Source organism: Tursiops truncatus, chromosome 16, assembly GCF_011762595.2.
Source record: "Tursiops truncatus isolate mTurTru1 chromosome 16, mTurTru1.mat.Y, whole genome shotgun sequence".
Classification (NCBI taxonomy): domain Eukaryota; kingdom Metazoa; phylum Chordata; class Mammalia; order Artiodactyla; family Delphinidae; genus Tursiops; species Tursiops truncatus.
The window spans coordinates 50,741,264-50,759,247 of NC_047049.1; the positions used below are offsets into that span (position 1 = coordinate 50,741,264).

The window sequence follows — 17,984 nt, forward strand, 5'->3', positions numbered from 1 at the left end:
TCTAGCTCCAGAACTTCTTTTTCTTCCTAAATGGAAAGCCTGAACCCATTTAGCAGTTACTTCCTGTAATGAGGTTGGTTGCACACTGTGAATATAATTAATGCCCTGCATGTACACTTTAGGCTTCAGGTACAGAGACCAGTTGGTGTGAGTTAGACATTAACTGCCCAGCAGTTTTCCCCTGGCAGTGACCTCCCCTTGAGAGTTGGGCATTACCCCAGCGAAGTGAAAACAGTGGAATAAAAACAAGCAGTGAAACGAATGGCAAAGCTTTACTGTTCTTTCATGGCATAAGTTCAAGTTCATTTGTAACACAGTATATATACAGAAGTAGACTTTGAAATGTGGTGAAGAGATTTAGGAGGATCTAAAAGACATCCACAGAATTCAGGAAGAAGTTGCTGAGGAAGTGCATGATTTAATCAGTAAGCAAATAATGAGGTTATAGTTGAAAAGTCAGAAGCAGAATGAGGCACCATATTGAGGAATTAGGAGAAAAATGAAGGATAGCGGGTGTGGAAGGCAAAAAAGGAAAGAGTAGGAGGGAGAAGATATTGATTTAGTCAGATTTAGTCATTCAGCAAGTCTTCTTTTTGTAGGGAAAGCTGCTAAGTCATGTTTATCCAAAAGTCAGTGAAACAAGGTGGAAGGTCCAGCTAATCAGGAGAGTGGCTTGATTTGTCAATTTCCTGGAGACAGAGCTTTAAAAAAGGAGGGTCCTAGAAACTTGAGGGGGAGGGTGTGACTGTGCATCTCAGAGATAAAGGGAGAAAGATGTCACCTGTTGACCACAATGGTGTCATTAGAACTCTGGTCATCAATGCTTAGAGCTAAGAGTAGATATTAAATTAAGTCAGAAAATCAACTTTTTGATTCATTGTTTATTCACTCATGTGTTCACTTGCTCATGCATTTATTTGTTTAATCAACAAATAAAATTTGAAAATCTATTACATGCATGGTCAAAGATATTCCAAAGGTTTTCTGTTAGGTGTTGGGTGATAGGAAGAAGGAAAGACAAAATTTTAGTGTGAGAGCAAGGGCCTGACCTAAATATAAGAAATTCAAGAATTTGAATCCATTTTCAGATGTACGTGAATGTGAAGATGGTAGGCTCACGTGAGCTTCCTCAAGTGTGCTGTTCCTACCCAGTTAGAACTCACTTTAAAAAAGCATCAGTTACAAAGCCTGGTTATAAGCTCTTTGAAACTTAAATCATATTTCCTCAAAAACTCAATATCATGCATGGCACATTCTAATGTTTTCTCCATAAATATCTCATTAATCCCCAATGTGGCAGGGAATAAAATTACCAGGGTATTAAGGTATGCAGTGAACCTTCCCGTGATATCCTGAGAGTTCTGTTTCAGAAATATGGCCTTAATTGGATTATAGCGTAGTTGCATTTAACTGTGGAAATTCAACTAAACAACACCGGGGAAAAAGTTAGAGTGGGGCAGAAATAAAAAAGGAACATTTTAAATAGCAAATGTTCCCATATGACAGTTTCTTCAAAGAGATGACGTCAAAGGATACACATGAGATGGTGGCTTAAGGCTGTGGTGCCTTCAGTGTGTCTCATCCCCACGCACCTACCTTTCATAATGTGAATGTCTCCCACTGCTAGAAGTGATCCTTGAGTTAAAGATACACAGGGGGCTTTTTGAGTTGGGAAAGTTCTGTGTATGGAAGACAGAGCCACTGTTGCATCTCCTAGGAGCTTCATGCATCTTTAAGATTTATCTCTTGGACATTTTTGGCTTCCTCTCCAATTATAATGGGTTTTCCAATAAGAAAATCTCTGTTTCTCCCTGAAAACTCCCACTTTCCTCCTTGATGACCCAAATTTCCTGACTCTCATATCTGTATTTTTAGTACAACCAAAATTCTATGGCAATTCTGAGTGGTCCTGTGTGTTCTCCTTTTCTCAGTGACAGAAGCCAGGGGCAGTACTGTTCAGTTCTTTCCTATGTGCTTTCTTTGACCATATGTGTCCAAACTGATATTATCTCAAATACTAGAGATTTGACATTAGCACTGCATCTACATTGTGAGTTTAATAGATATCTGAGAACTAGATGAACTTTACAGTTCATAATAAGTTGCATCCTTTCTACAAGTAAATGTATTTTTCCTCAGGAATCAATTGTCTCAGTGGCAGGGTCCACTTGTAAAGGCCTCTCTATCAAAAGCAGACTCCGGCTCAGTCACCGAATCTGTTTGCTCATAATGGCAGCAAAAGTATAGGGATTAGAAGTGAAAGTACAGCCACTGCAAATGATTGTCGGAGAAAGGTCTTTGTTTTGGATAGAATGTGGTAGGAAAAGCTTTGACCCCTGGTGGAAGAAAAACAGTACCCATCAATAGACCTGGCATATAGCCTGTAGTCAGTAGGTACTGCACTGGAGGACAGTGGGCCAGAATAAAGTGGGAAACCCCGAGAGTGAAGAAGCCCACATATTTCTTGATGTGGATTAGTATATTTATTTGAATTTAAGTTAAAATCTATCATAGTGTTATTATTTTATGAACAACAAAGGAAGATAAAGTATAGTCAACTTCCAACATAATACTTTCTGACATAGAAATTTAATTTATTTTTTAAATATAAATTTATTTATTTATTTTTTCGCTTTTGGCTGTGTTGTGTCTTCATTGCTGTGAGAGGGCTTTCTCTAGTTGCGGTGAGCAGGGGCCACTCTTTGTTGCAGTGCGTGGGATTCTCATTGCGGTGGCTTCTCTTATTTGGAGCACGGGCTCTAGGCACATGGGCTTCAATAGCTGTGGCCTGTGGGCTCAGTAGTTGTGGCTCATGGGCTCTGGAGTGCAGGCTCAGTAGTTGTGGCACACGGGCTTAGTTGCTCCACGGCATGTGGGATCTTCCTGGACCAGGGCTTGAACCCGGTTCCCTGGCATTGGCAGGCGGATTCTTAACCACTGCACCACCAGGGAAGCCCTAGAAATTTTATTTTAGATGTATTTAGATATAGAGTTCTAATATATATCATGCTGCTCTATTCTATAATTCTTTGAATATACAATATCGTCTGTTTCACTGCTTAGTCATAGTGTATTATTTTTGAGGACATTTTAAAAGGCAACTAAACTCAACGCATCTAGTATTAGCAATGTAAATAATACATAGAGCCATGATACAATGGATGGCTACCGCCAAGCCTGCCCATTTCAGGCAATAACACCCTACCTCCCAAGTAGCTCCCGGCCTGCTGCCTGGATGGTGCATATTGAAAGACTCCATTGATTTGAAGGGATATCAGACTTCAGGAATTTGTACTATGTGAAAAAAAACATGAATCTTAGAACTTTTGAAATGGCAAAGATGAAGTAAAACAAGCTCTCTGCTTTTATTGTGATGAACTTAATAAACGTAAGTGTAGCTGTACTCCAATCAAATGATGTGCAGATATGTGGGACAAAAATTAATTCTGAAGAAATTGATTCGAACATGTCGAAATTTGTCATCATGACAGGAAAATCGTTATTCCAAGGGATTTGCTGTCTGTACCTGGTAACAGATACCAAGCTTTGCATTAGAGAAAAAATACAGAGATGCAGTGAAATCTTGAGCATCTAGAGGACATTCTGCCTTCTACAACGCAGATGGCTAACATTTGCATAGAGAGAGTGCATTGTATGTGCCAGGCTTTGTCATGCACTATTTCTGCTAAACTTCATAGCAATCTTATGAGTTAAGAATCACTGTTAGCGCATTTTATTGATGAGGAACAGAGGTGCAGAAAGGCTAAATAACTCACTTCGTTAACTAGTAAACAGAGGGTCACAATTCAAGATGCAAACCTGAAGCATTTCTCACTCTGCTATGCTGTCTCCTGGCAAGTTAGCCTGGCTAGTAGCTTTCTCTTTACCTGCCAAATGTTCATAAATTAGGCATTTTTGAGTTGGGAAATCACTCCGCAACTTTGGCTTTCTATCACAAGCAATTACGATTCTCTATTGGCTTCAGCGTGAAACCAGTGAATGCAGGTGCCCTCGGCATTAGAATATTCAAGAGTGAGTGGTGCAAGGCACTTGTTTGTTTTTCTTCATATACTCTTCCTCGAAGTTTTTAGTTGATGGGATTTTAAAATTATTTTTCAACTATAAAACTAATAGAGTTAACTGTTAAAATGCTAGTCAGTATAAAAGTATACAATGTAAAAACAGAAGTGTTTCCCTCTCTTTTTGCCCACTATAAGGGTAAATCACTGTCAACACTTTGCTCTGTGTCTTATATGATGATTTTCAGATTCATATACAAATAAGGTGTAAGGTTTATAAAAATTATACCAAATTATTCATGTTGTTATGAAATGTGCCTTTTTACTCACCAATATAACATCAAAACAAAAATTATTGGTTCATGAATTGCAAAGAAGGATTAAATAATTAAACTATAGTATCAGAAGGTGGAGCTGGGCCTCAGTATTTCCTGAAATCAAAATTTTGTACACCCTTCTCTAAACTCAGATTCTTGCATATTGTCAGCTGGATCGTCTCTCTCATTGCAAAGCTAATAATTTCTACAGGAAGGGGAATGAGGCTACCAAAAAATTCCCAGGTTCCCTTTTTTATTTCCACTTCAAAAAAAATCTATGGCATGACTTTAACTGATTCAGCTTCAAAAAAAATCTATGGCATGACTTTAACTGATGAAGCTTGGGTTAGGTATCCATCTCTGGCTCAATCACCTGTATGTAAAAGTCCGGGGAATTATGACTGTCACATCCTTGTTCAGTTACCCAAGTCTGGAACATTGGGTAATTGTGGGCCTACAGACAGAGAAATTAAAATATGCCAATTTCCATCTTAAACCACATTGTTGGGAGTAGGAACTGGGTGTGGTTTCAATAATGGTCTCTCCACATCTCTAAACAGATATCACAAGGATAAAAGTTATCTGGATGAGCAAAATGATAGGAATCCATTAAGCAAAGGATGAATGTACCATAGATAATTTGTCATCTCTTTATGGATGGACATTCATCTTAGCTCATGTTCTTCATCATTACAAATATTTTTCATTATTATAAATAATGCTGCTGTGATCATCCCTGCACACATATCTTTGTGTCCATATAAGCATTTCCATATGTGTCCATATAAGTATAATAGATTTATAAAAATGGAACTGTAAGTTAAAAGCACATGCATGTTTTAATTTCATAGATACTGTGAAATCCCCACTGAAAGATATTTACACCAGTTTACACTACCACCAATGGTGATTGTTTGTGTACCTAGCAAATCCTCTAAAAACTACTGGATACAATTAACTAGAGGGAAATTAAGCACTTTCTTATGTGGACTATAAATCTGCCACTTCAAGATAAATATTGAAATTCCTAGGCTCTATTTTTATATAACTTCAAGTTATGTATTTCTGAGAGTGAATTGACAGTGAGTATGAATCTCAGTACTAAACTTTAGAAAATTCAGGGTTTATTTTCACCAAGAGAGGAAAAGCTATTTAATCTCAAGACTGAGAAAACATTCTACTTCATCATGGAATATGCTAGTGGAAGAGATGTGTTTGATTACCTAGTAGCTCATGGCACATGAAAGGAAAAGAGGCTTGAAGAAAATTCCACCAGAAAGTATCTGTTGTGCAGTGCTGCCAACAGAAGTGGGTTGTTTATAGACTGAAAGGCAGAAAACCTGCTCTCGGGTGCTGACATGGACATCAAGATTGTAGACTCTGGTTTCAGCAACAAATTCACCTTTGGCAACCAGCTACGTAACTTCTGTGGCAGGAATTTTGCTACCCCAGAACTACTCCAGGGAACAATTTAAGATAGACCCGTGTGGCAGGTGTGGAGGCTGAGAGTCATCCTGTATGCAGGGGTCATCTGATCCCTGCCTTCTTATCTCAAGAAGCCATGGGAGAAGTTACTGAGTGAAATATACCATATTCCCTTCTACTTGTCCATGGAGTGTGAAAACCTGCTCAAGAAATTTCTCATTCTCAGTTCCACCAAGAGAAGCACTCCCAGCAAGAGAGGCACTTTTGATCAAATTATGAAAGATTCATGGATAAATTTGGGTCATAACGAGGAACTAAAGCCTTATGTGGAACTGCTCTCTGACTACAAAGACCCCCCAGAGTTGATGGTGTCAATAGGTTACACACAAGAAGAGATCAAGTACTCACTGATGGGCCAGAAGTTCGAGGTGATGGCCGCCCATCAGCTCCTGGGCCACAAGAGCACAGAATTGGAGGGCTGTACTATCGCCCTGAGGGCCCAGCCTTTACCTAATCTGACCAGCAGCAGCAGTCCTTTCCCATCTCACAAGGTACAGAATAGTCTCTGCCAAGCCCAACCAGTGGGGTGTCAGCAACAATGCTGGTCCTGCCATTTCCATCTCTAAATCTCAGAATACTCAGAGTAGCAGTGCAGAAAATCAGCAGCCTTCAGATGGCCAGGAACCAGAACAAAATGCTAGCAGCACGGTCAACTTGCCTGCCACCTCTCTGATTGTCTTGGCAAAGAAGAAAATAACTCCTGTTCCCTACGCAAAGAGTGACCTCTCCACCAGCAGAAATCAAAACAGGAATTCCCCATTTTTGGAGAGGGCCAGCTTCCACCAGAAAGAAAAGAGCCTGACCAGGCTAGGTTCTGGGGCCTCCACCAGCTTCTGCTTCTGCTGCAATTGACCCAGCCTTTGCCCTGCCTGCGCTAGAAACCCACGACAGCCTTGGTGCAGCCCAGCCAAGCCTGTGGGTGCTGCCTCACAGACAGCAATGGCGAGGTGCCTCGGCACTGCCCCGTCAGCATGTCCCTGTGGCTTCCCACAATGGTGGAGCCCCAGACAGGAAATTCCTTCCAAGCCGAACAGCTCTGACATATACACAACCAGCAGAATTTGCCCTGTGGGAAGACCCGAGCCTCTTCCTCTGGCAACAGTCAGGGCCAGAAGAACTAGTGGAGACTCTCAAACTTCACCTGGTGGGCAGCAGAAGCAATGATAAAAAGAATTTCAAAAGGCTAAGTGGTGCCCACTCTACTTTACATGGAGTATGAAGTATCACAAGCACATGGAGTCTGCTGGGAGATGTGCAAGGTCCTGGATGCAAACAGCTGCCAGTGTGAGCTAAACAAACAAACAAAAATATTGGGCTGGCCAAAACGTTCGTTCGGGTTTTCGTAACATCTTATGGACAAACCCGAACGAACTTCTTGGCCAGCCCAATACTTGCTGCTGTACATGCATAGTTCCCAGGACCAAAAGGACTACATGCAGTGGAAGATGGTGGTGTGCAAAGTGCCACTGAGGTCTCTCAATATGTTTGACTTAAGTGGATATCAAGCATTTCCATGGCCTTTAGAAACGTTGCCTCTAACATCACTGTGGAGTTTAAGCTTGAAAAGGCTGCCACGACCCACCAGAGAGATAAGAGAAGTAGGCTGGCTATAGCTGCTCTGCCCCCGGTGTGGACTAGTGTATTTCCCCCTCTGGCACTTCTCCTCTTCCTGTGACTTTCTCTGTCTTTTCTTCTATTTTTGCAGGGGAGAGGAGACTGGTCTACTGAAATAAAGACAAACCATCCAAATGGAAACACAACACACATCTCTCCCTCCCTCTCTCTCTCTCTCTTTCTCCCCCCCCTCTCTCTCTCTCTCTCTCTCTCTCTCTCTTTCTTCCTGCTATTAACTCATAATGTCTATTAGCATTTCTTTGAGCTGACTAAAGTAAAGCGTTCTTTATAATAATAGACTACATGTTACATAGTAAATGCATTCACGTCATGCCCTCTAGAGCAAAAGGGAAGCATAAGCTATAAAATCTCTGGATCAGACGGTTAAAACTGTAATCATTTAAAATCAAGGATGGCATGAGAAAACAGGAAAGCACTGAGCTACTTCTGCAAAGAAAAATAAATTTCTTTTCTCTGGGATAAATATAAGCCAATAAAGCTTAGCCAAATCACCTCATGAGTATAAATGTTTCCCAGGCAAAGTTATAAAGTGCTAAGATGAACACATCTAACCGGTTGCGATAAAGCTGTTCAGTAATAAGAGCCCCTGGATTCCATAGCTCTAGGATGGATTAAATATTTTATCTTCTAAAGAACAGTAATCAGCTGGGGAGAGTGAAGGAATTGGCTTTATTTGATATTTGATTTACTTTCCCTGCCATTTCCATGGGTCACCTTTTGGTGCTGACTTTCAATTCAGCGGCTGTTGTAGCACCAGAATCCTGAATTATGAAAAGAGTGGTTTCATTTAGGAGAAGTAAATATTCTAGCAGCTGTGAATTCAGGATTTAAAAATCATTCTAACTTGCTGAAAACGAACAGTCCCAGCATAGAGTCAAGCGAGAAGCAAGTGGCAGAAATACCTGTATGAGTCCATTCACTGGGTGTGTAGTGTGTTTCTTATCTACGGCTTACCTTGTTATTTGCTTGTTTTTTTCCCCATTTTCACCTCCCCAGATGCCCCTAACCACTGCATCTCCAACTCTCCTTCTGAAGACCAGCTGATTCCTTCATTCTCTTCATTCATTCAATAAAATATTGCTCATCTATGAAGATACAATATTTAAAATAATTTTCATAGTAGGCACGCATAAACAAATATACTGTACTAAGTGCTATTTTAGGGTACCTACTGATGGCTGTTGGAACAAAGAAAATAATATAACTAACTGTGAGTGGAATGATTAGAAGATGAGCAGAGATATGAATTGCAAATATACAAGGAATCACATTTTAGGTAAAAAGAGCTGTAGTAAAATCACAGAGTCTCAGATGTTCTCTGAAGTAGGTAATAATTGGTTATGACGTAGGGATGACACAGGGTATGACGTGGCAAAGTGGTAGGAGATGACACAGAAAGAGAAGTTGAGATCAGATTCTGAAGAACCCGGAAGAGCAGAAGACCTTGGTCTTTATTCTGGAGGTGAATCATCAATGACAGTGATTAGATGAAGGGTGTATTCTAGGATGATCACTCCATTTTCAGGATAGAGAATTTGCATTAAAAATCCCAGTTTCTAGATTTTTCCACAACATGCAGAAAAAAATATATGAGACCACAGATTTTGATAATACATGCCAGTTACCAAGGTTGTTGCTTTTAAGAGAGATACGTTTTTAGCGAAATTCCCAGTGAGTACAATTCTCCCCACTGTAAGTAGGCTATAGGAAAATGAGGTCACTTCTTCATATCTTAAAGTTAAAGCAAGAGGTAATGTGAGTAGGGAGGCTCTGAGTGTCTGACTCTCTTTTGATCTTCTATGATGATACTCACCAGTAGATGAAGTTCCTGAACTAAAATCAATACTCAGTGGAAAGTAACTGCTTATAGGAGGCATAATTTAGAGTGTCAGCCTAATCCCAGTCCCTTCCTTGGTGAACTTCCCCTCTCACAGTCCCTGTATATTTGATACCATGAGGAAATTATCCCCAAACCCTGGTCCCAAGTGATTGGACAGATCATAGGCACATGACCTAAGGGCAGTCAAGCCCTTAAACTGGCCTAGTACACTTATTGCCTGACTTGGTAAGATTCTCTACCTTGCACCCAAACCATGATCTGTGAACAAGCATCTTTGGCATCACCAGGTAATTAATTAGAAATGCAAAATCTCAGGCTCTATCCAATACCTCCTGAATCAATCTGCATTTTACCAAGATTCCCAGATGGTCCATATTCATATTAAATTTTAAGTAGCACAGCTCTAGACCAGCAGGTCTAGAGAATTTAAGTTAAGAAATATTAAAAACATGTGAGTGATTAGCAGACTGGAAAGAAACAGACATGCAAGTATAACTGTGTTCTTGTTCATGGCCAGTTACTTCAACAGAAACGCTGTGACTCCTTTTGCTACTGAGGTGCCTGTAGAGCTACCCCATGTCTAGATGCTCCTACCAGTTACAGGTGTTCAAGTTCCTCCTGCAGTGTTTCTGTTCTTAAATGTCCAAGAGAGTCACATCTTTCATGTGGGTATTTGTAATTAAATTCCTTCCTCTTGGAACCAGTTTGAGATTTTGTTTCCTACAGCAAAAGTTGCCAAAAATCAAACACTTCTTATAGTAGCAATCACTGAGGAGTTAATGAGAGCAAATCTCTGATTCAATTGAGTAATTCTAGTAAGAGCAACAATTTCTCTTGTGCAAAAAATTGGCAGCAATTCATTTCCCCAGCCAGACCTGGTCAATGAGGAAGAAGCATATCACTCTCATTTAAGACTTGCATTAATCTCCTTAGTCTAGCATGATGACATTCCTTGTACAGAAAAGGATCATTTACTCAACCTGAAAGAGGGAAAGAAGCCATGTCAAGAGAAAATTGTCCTCCCTTTTCACAGGCAGAATTGGCAGTTTTTTCTGATGCTTCTCTAGGGTGAAGAGGGGGTTCGATATAGACATTCCAATTTTAAGTTCAGGAGGTTTGGCTTTTTCCCAAGACCTTTGCCAGGAGAGACTGTCTCTCTCTTTTTTTTTTTCTTGTGTAATTTTTTTTTTAAGTATAGTTGATTTACAGCATTATATTAGCTTTGGGTGTTCAACATAGTAATTCAGTATTTTTATAGATTATACTCCATTTAACATTATTACAAAATAATGATTATATAAATCAGACAGAGAGAGACACATACAGTTATGTTATCACTTATATGTGGAATCTAAAAAATAAAACAATCGAATGTATATAGCAAAACAGAAACAAACTCACAGATATAGAAAACAAACTGATCTCAGAGAGGCAGCCGTGAATGGTGGCGTGAAGCAAGATCTTAATTCCCTGTACAGGAATTGAACCTGGGTAGCCTGGATGAAAACTAGGATTCCTAGCCACCACACCCGCTGGCTCCCGTCCCCAGTGAAAAATGCATTTCTCACAGAGGCAAAACTGTAAAAACAGGTACAAAGTTTATTATCAGAGACACAGCACAACAACAAGTGGGAGAGCACACAGAGAAACAGTTTGTTTAGTTAAGATGGAGGCAAGGCAGAGATGCACACCTGGAGAGAAAGGGTGTGGGCGTCCTCCCTAATGAGGAGGAGTGCAGTAAAGAGGCCGTTAAGTCACTTATGTAGGGCAGTTCTTCCAGGTCTTTGTTTACCTTTGGCCAATTATCTGGTTTCTTTTGCTGCACCTGCCCTGCCCTAGGACCCTCCCCAACATGCGTGGGCAACTTTTTTCCAAGATGGATTACAGCCCAGAGGCCTATGGGACGGCCTTAGCATCACATATTATGGAGTGGTGCCCCCTCCTTTTGACCGCCAAGGAGCCTTTCTGCGCATGTGCAATGTTTCCCTTGCCCCAAGGATAGGAAATGTATGACCTCTTGATCTTTTAACAGGGTTTAGTCCCACTCTGTCCCTGCCATAAGAATGTCCAATGTCTGGTTATTTACCCTATTTCTGTTGCTGGTTTTTATATCGAGGTGCAGATCTCGAAATATAGACAAGTGTCCAGTCATAAATATGTAATCCTGGAGCCCGCTTGTCTCTTGCTTCAGGAAATATAAATAGGGGACTGGTAATGAATGACTGGCCTGGAGCCCATCTTCTCACCCCAGGAAGTGTGAACAGGAGGCCAGTTGTGAATGCCTAGCTTGGAGCCCAACTATCTCCTGCCTCAGAATGAGTGGATATCAGTTGGGAGAAGGATGGGGGGTGGGGGGCAAGATAAGTGTACAGCATTAAGAGATATAAACTACTATGTATAGAACAGAAAGAGTATATTGTACAGCACAGGGAATTATAGCCATTATTAGGAGAACCTGTCTCTTTACTGGCATTTCCTCCTTTGTTTTCATAAACTCCTTTAAAGAAAATCCTATCCATCAGGAACATTCTGTCCTGCCTCATTGCAAGATATATGACCTTGAGCAAGTTGTTTAATTTTTTTGCTTCTTCATTTCTTTATTTATAAAAGGGGGACATAAAAACCCAGTCATTTTATATATATTATTCATTATATAGAAAATAATATAAATATGTATATATCTGTGTGTGTGTGTGTGTGTGTGTGTGTGTGTATATATATATATATATAAAATCATACTTGGGTATCCACCCTCCATATCCACAGATTCAACCAACTGTGGATACAAGGGCCAAATGTATATGTACTTTTCAATGTCAGTTATATAAATGCAAGATATTCTTAAAATGTTCTGTGATGTCTTAGTACTTTTTCAATATGTTTTAGCAGTGGAATTTTTTGTTCAAAAATATTACATATTAAATAAACATAAGATCTGGTGGTTTGGTTGAATTAGCTTTGTGGTGATGAAGGTAGTGATCTGAGGAATTGACTCTTCAAACATTGTAACTGAATGTAGAGTTTCATAAAACATAGTGTGAAAATCAGATTTCTATATAATTTGAGTCATCATATATTCATCTCAACAATTATTTATAGAGTGCCTGAATTCTATATCAGGAACATGGCCAAAATACAAAGATCTCAGTTCACCTGGGAAAGAGATAAAAAAAATATATTACATGGTATGTGTTGACAGTTGATTTTGGAGTAAGTATTATTGAAGTACAAATCTCTCATCAGTTACCTCTGCCTAATGAAAGTGGAGTAAAACTTCACTTGCCTAATGGTGGTTGGGAAGAAGAGAAATGAGGTTATATTTGACCCAGACCTTTCAGAATTTGTAGAAAATTTTGTGTTAAATAAGTGAGAAAAGAGTGCTCCAAGCAAGGGAAAACAAAGGTAGGTAAAGCCACAGTGCTATGAGTGAGTGGCTTCAAGAACATCACATAGTCTGATAAGATTGGAGTTTGGTTTATGAGATAGAGCAAGACAGTGGTGGAGAAAAGCTAAAAAGGGTTGGGACCAAGTTGTGAAGAGTTTTGACTTTCATGGAGTTCTGTCTATTCGGCAATAATTGTTTAATAAAAGAAAACAAAAATGACTAAATGTCTATTTTGGAAAAACCTCTGCGGCAACCATGTCAAAAAGAGTTTTCTGGATCATTTTTTTTTTGCTCCTGCAGTTCCACAAGCCATCCTGTCATCCTGTTTTCTATTTTCCAGGAATCTGACCTGCATAGATTGCATCAATGTGCTGCCATGACCTCTAGCTTCTGGTAAGGATCCATCAATGGGAGACACCCGCAGGAGACTAGAGAGGGGTGGAAGAGAGGGCTGATAGGCAATTCTTTGCCTTCCAGTGTTCTCCCTTCTGGGTAACCACTGGTGAACTGCATCTCTGTGCCAAAGGCCACAGTTCCTGCTGTGTGGCTTTCTTCAGTTTATGGTAGTCATTTCTTCCTTTTCCTTCTTTCCTATTTATTTATCAGGATGGACTCAAACATTGTATTTTTTCCAGTGGGATTATAATCTGCTACTATCATAATCATTTTCAAGTCAGATTGTCAGAATCTTGGCTGTTGAGGGTCCTTCAAGCCCTCGAGCCTTCATGTCCTCTTGACATGTCCCACCAGTCTTTGAGTATTTTCTTACTTCGAGGCTCAACACAACATTCAAAACTCTTCTCATACTTTTAGTGCCTCAGCCCTGGAATCAGCCATTTCTTCATGGAGGTCTAGTTCCTCCTAGTGGTTCAAGGTATGCTCATTGCTGTTTTGGTGCTGCTTCTAGGTCTCTCAGCAGGCAGACTTACGGAAGGTCTATCAATTTATATTGATAACTCCAAATTTAATCCAATACCATAGAATTCTGGTCTTCTCATTTCCATATAATTCCCTTCTCCAACCCTCAGAAATCTGGTTGCCGCTATCCTTAGTATATATTTATGTATTTGTCCAATTCTAGAATACATAGAAATTAGTTTCAGAATTATTAATTCATATTACTGAGAAAAGGAAACCTCCTCAGGTTTAGGACATGTTGTCAGTAGGTCTCTGCTGTCATGAGCCCTGGGATATTGCACCATTTCTTCTTAGTTTCCCTTAAACTCCATTACACCTCTGCTAACAGGCTTTTTATTAGACACTCTTTAAGTATCTAATTTGACTCTGTCATCTGCTCTCTACTGGGACAATAACTGATAAAATGTGCTAGAGAATGACTACTTATAAGGGGTTTAGAATATGTAGAAAGAGACAATCTGCCCTAGCTTTTATCAATATTCAGGCACTGAGCACTTTGTGTCAGCACCAGTGGATTTTATCCAGTGCCTGGCATTATCATGAACAAAACTGTAGTGAGCCATGCAAGAAGAACTTTATATTACGAGATGTATGCAGACAGAAATTTAGGGAAAGACATATACCCTTTATACACTTTAGAAAATTAAACACCTAATGTTTTAGTTATTTCCACTCTGATTAATAACATTCTATTATTTTTGCATCTCCACTTGTGTCTGATCTGGGCATGGTTCCTCCATAGCTACCTTGCCATTGGCAAAACTCATGAAGAAGCACAGGACATTACTGAAAAAAGCCATGTAGCAATGTGTCACAAAGACATTCTTGGCTAATGTAGTCTTGCGATTTATAATAGGATATGTATATTTGTTCTTCATCCTTATTTCAGGCACAAAGCTTCTAAAGCCCTTGGATGTCCTGTGAAAAGAGCAATAAAGGTGTCTTTTTTTAGTTTAATGCGGTGATTTTGCAAAGCATCTAAGGATGGAGGCAGGTTGCCAGTGGAGCCAACCATGTGCTTACAGTGTTGGAACTTTAAGTTCCACCCTACTCCCACCCCCACCTTTTGAGAGGGGAGAGGGGCTGGAGTTGCGTTCAGTCACCAATGGCCCATGATTTAATCAATCGTTGCTATGTAATAAACCCCAAATGGCAGGCTTCTGAGAACTTCAGTGTTGGTGGACACATGGTGGTACAGGGAGAGAGGCCCTCGGAGAAGTTCTGCACCCTTTCCTTATACCTTGATGTATAAGTATCTTCATCTGGCTGTTGAGTCATTATTCTTTAACACCCTTTGTAATAAACTAGTAATCTAGTGAGTAAACTGGTTTTCTGAGTTCTGTGAGCTGCTCTAGCAAATTAATGAAACCCAAGAAGGGGGCTGTAGGAAATTCTGATTTATAGCTAGTTGGTCAGAAGTGCAGGTAGGGCAACCTAGACTTATGATTAGTGTCTGAAGTGGAGGGCAGTCTTGTGGAACTGAGTCCTTAGACTGTGAAATCTGATGCTATCTCTCCGTACATAGTATGAGAATTGAGTTGAGTTGCAGGATGTAGTGCTGGTGTCAGAGACTTGCTTGGAGATGTGGGAAAAAAGAATCCCACACATTGGTATTCGATACAGAATTGTGACTTTAAAATTTAAACTTTCTCTAGTAATAACTGGAATATGTACATTATTTGTCTTGAGTGTTCATACATCTCAGAGAAGAAGAGAAATAAAAGTTGACATCCTAAGGCTGAAAAAAAGTTAGCTAGTTGAGTAATGAAAGTTTGTATTAACTATGTGACATGATTTTTCATACATGTCACTTTACAATAATTAGCAATAATATATTGATCATGGTACTGGGAAACATGGAATTCCTGAGCCCTGTGGCTAAGAATTTAAAGTGGTAAATGCTTTCTTAAGGGAAATGTGTTTTTTTAAATATACTGGCTTTGTCATAGATTGCTTATACTATTTGATTCAGAAACAAACTCTTCTCTCATTTATTCTTTAAAATATCATGAAAGGGCTTCCCTGGTGGTGCAGTGGTTGAGAGCCCGCCTGCTGATGCAGGGGACATGGGTTCGTGCCCCAGTCTGGGAAGATCCCACATGCCACGGAGCGGCTGGGCCTGTGAGCCATGACCGCTGAGCCTGCGCGTCCGGAGCCTGTGCTTCGCAATGAGAGAGGCCACAACAGTGAGAGGCCCGCGTACCGCAAAAAAAAAAAAAAAAAAAATCATGAAAAATGACCAAAGAGAGTTGTGATACATCATTTTCATCTCAACATTATTTTTAGTAATTAAATCTTGAAAACTTTTGAAAATATTCAACATTCATATATTTCCTAAATCTATTTTGATGAAGCTTTTATAAAATTATATTTTGGTTCAATAAATAATGGTGGACAATTAAATGCAATACATTAAAATTTAAAAAAAAACAGGACATGAAATCAAAATTTAACTATTAACTCATATTAAGAATTATGGGGGGAACCTTCAAGATGGTGGAGGAGTAAGGCGTGGAGATCACCTCCCTCCCCACAAATACATCAAAAATACATCCACATGTGGAACAACTCCTTCAGAACACCTACTGAATGCTGGCAGAAGACCTCAGACTTCCCAAAAGGCAAGAAACACCCCACATACGTGGGTAGGGCAAAAGAAAATAGAAACAACAGAGACAAAAGAATAGGGATGGGACCTGCCCCTCTGGGAGGGAGCTGTGAAGGAGGAAAGGCTTCCAAACACTAGGAAGTCCATTCACTGGTGGAGATGGGGAATGGGTTGGGGGAAGCTTCAGAGCCACGGAGGAGAGTGCAGCAACAGGGTGCAGAGGACAAAGTGGAGAGATTCCCACACAGAGGATCAGTGCCGACCAGCACTGACCAGCCTGATAGGCTTCTCTGCTCACCCGCCAGGGCAGGTAGGGGCTGGGAGCTGAGGCTCAGGCTTCAAAGGTCAGATCCCAGGGAGAGGAAGGGGGTTGGCTGCGTGAACACAGCCTGAAGGGGGCTAGTGTGCCACAGCTAGCTGGGAGGGAGTCTGGGGAAAAGTCTGGACCTGCATAAGAGGCAAGAGATCATTGTTTCAGGGTGCTGAAGGAGAGGGAATTCAGAGCACCACCTAAATGAGCTTCAGAGATGGACGAGAGCTGTGGCTGTCAGCGCGGACACTAGAGACAGGCATGAGACACTAAGGCTGCTGCCACAGCCAACAAGAAGCCTGTGTGCAAGCACAGGTCACTATCCACACCTCCCCTCCCGGGAGCCTGTGCAGCCTGCCACTGCCAGGGTCCCGTGATCCAGGGACAACTTCCCCTTGAGAACACATACCATGCCTCAGGCTGTTGCAGAGACACTGGTCTCTGCCACCTCAGGCTTGCCCTGCATTCCATACCCATCCCTCCCCCGTTCCTGAGTGAGCCAGAGCTCCCTAATTAGCTGGTACTTTAACCCTGTCCTGTCTGGGTGGGAAAAAGATGCCCTCAGGTGACCTACAATCAGAGGCAGGGCCAAATCCAAAGGTGAACAGCAGAAGCTGTGCAAACAAAGAAGAGAAAGGGAAATTTTTCCGTGCAGCCTAAGGAGCCACAGATTAAAGCTCCACAATCAACTTGATGTACCCTGCATTAGTGGAATACCTGAATAGACAACGAATCTTCCCCAAATTGAGGAGGTGGACTTTGGGAGCAACTGTAGACTTGGGGTTTGTTTTCTGCATCTAATTTGTTTCGGGTTTTATGTTTATCTTAGTTGAGCATTTAGAGGTTATTATCATTGGTATATTTGTTTATTGATTTGGTTGTTCTCTTCCTCTTTTATATATATGTTTTTTCCTTTTTCTCTTTTTGTGAGTGTGTATGTGTATGCGTCTTCGTGTAATTTTCTCTGTATAGCTTTGCTTTTACAATTTGTCCTAGGGTTCCCTCTGCCTGTTTTTTGTTTGTTTGCTTTAGTATAGTTTTTAGCACCTTATCATTGGTGGATTATTATTATTACTTTTGGCTTTGGTTGCTCTCTTCTTTTTTTTTATTACTTTTTAATTTTTAATAATATATTTTCATTTTAAGAACTTTCCTTTTCTTTCCTTCCTCTCTATCTATCTATCTTTCTTTCCTTCCTTTTTCTTTCTTTCTTTTTGATTCTCCCTCTTCTTCTGAATCATGTGGCTGAGAGGGTCTTGGTGCTCCGGCCAAGTGTCAGGCCTGAGCCTCTGAGGTGGGAGAGCCGAGTTCAGGACATTGGTCCACCAGAGAACTCCCAGCCCCACATAATATCAAATGGTGAAAGATTTCCCACAGATCTCCATCTCAATGCTAAGACCCAACTCCACTCAACAACCAGCAAGCTACAAGGCTGGCCACCCTATGCCAAACAGATACCAAGACAGG

At 40.6% G+C, this 17,984-nt stretch overlaps 1 pseudogene; it reads left to right on the forward strand.

Annotated features, from left to right (window-relative positions):
- Positions 1-3,466: 3,466 nt before the first annotated feature.
- Positions 3,467-7,496, forward strand: LOC101332723 (serine/threonine-protein kinase MARK2-like; annotated as a pseudogene).
- Positions 7,497-17,984: the final 10,488 nt, after the last annotated feature.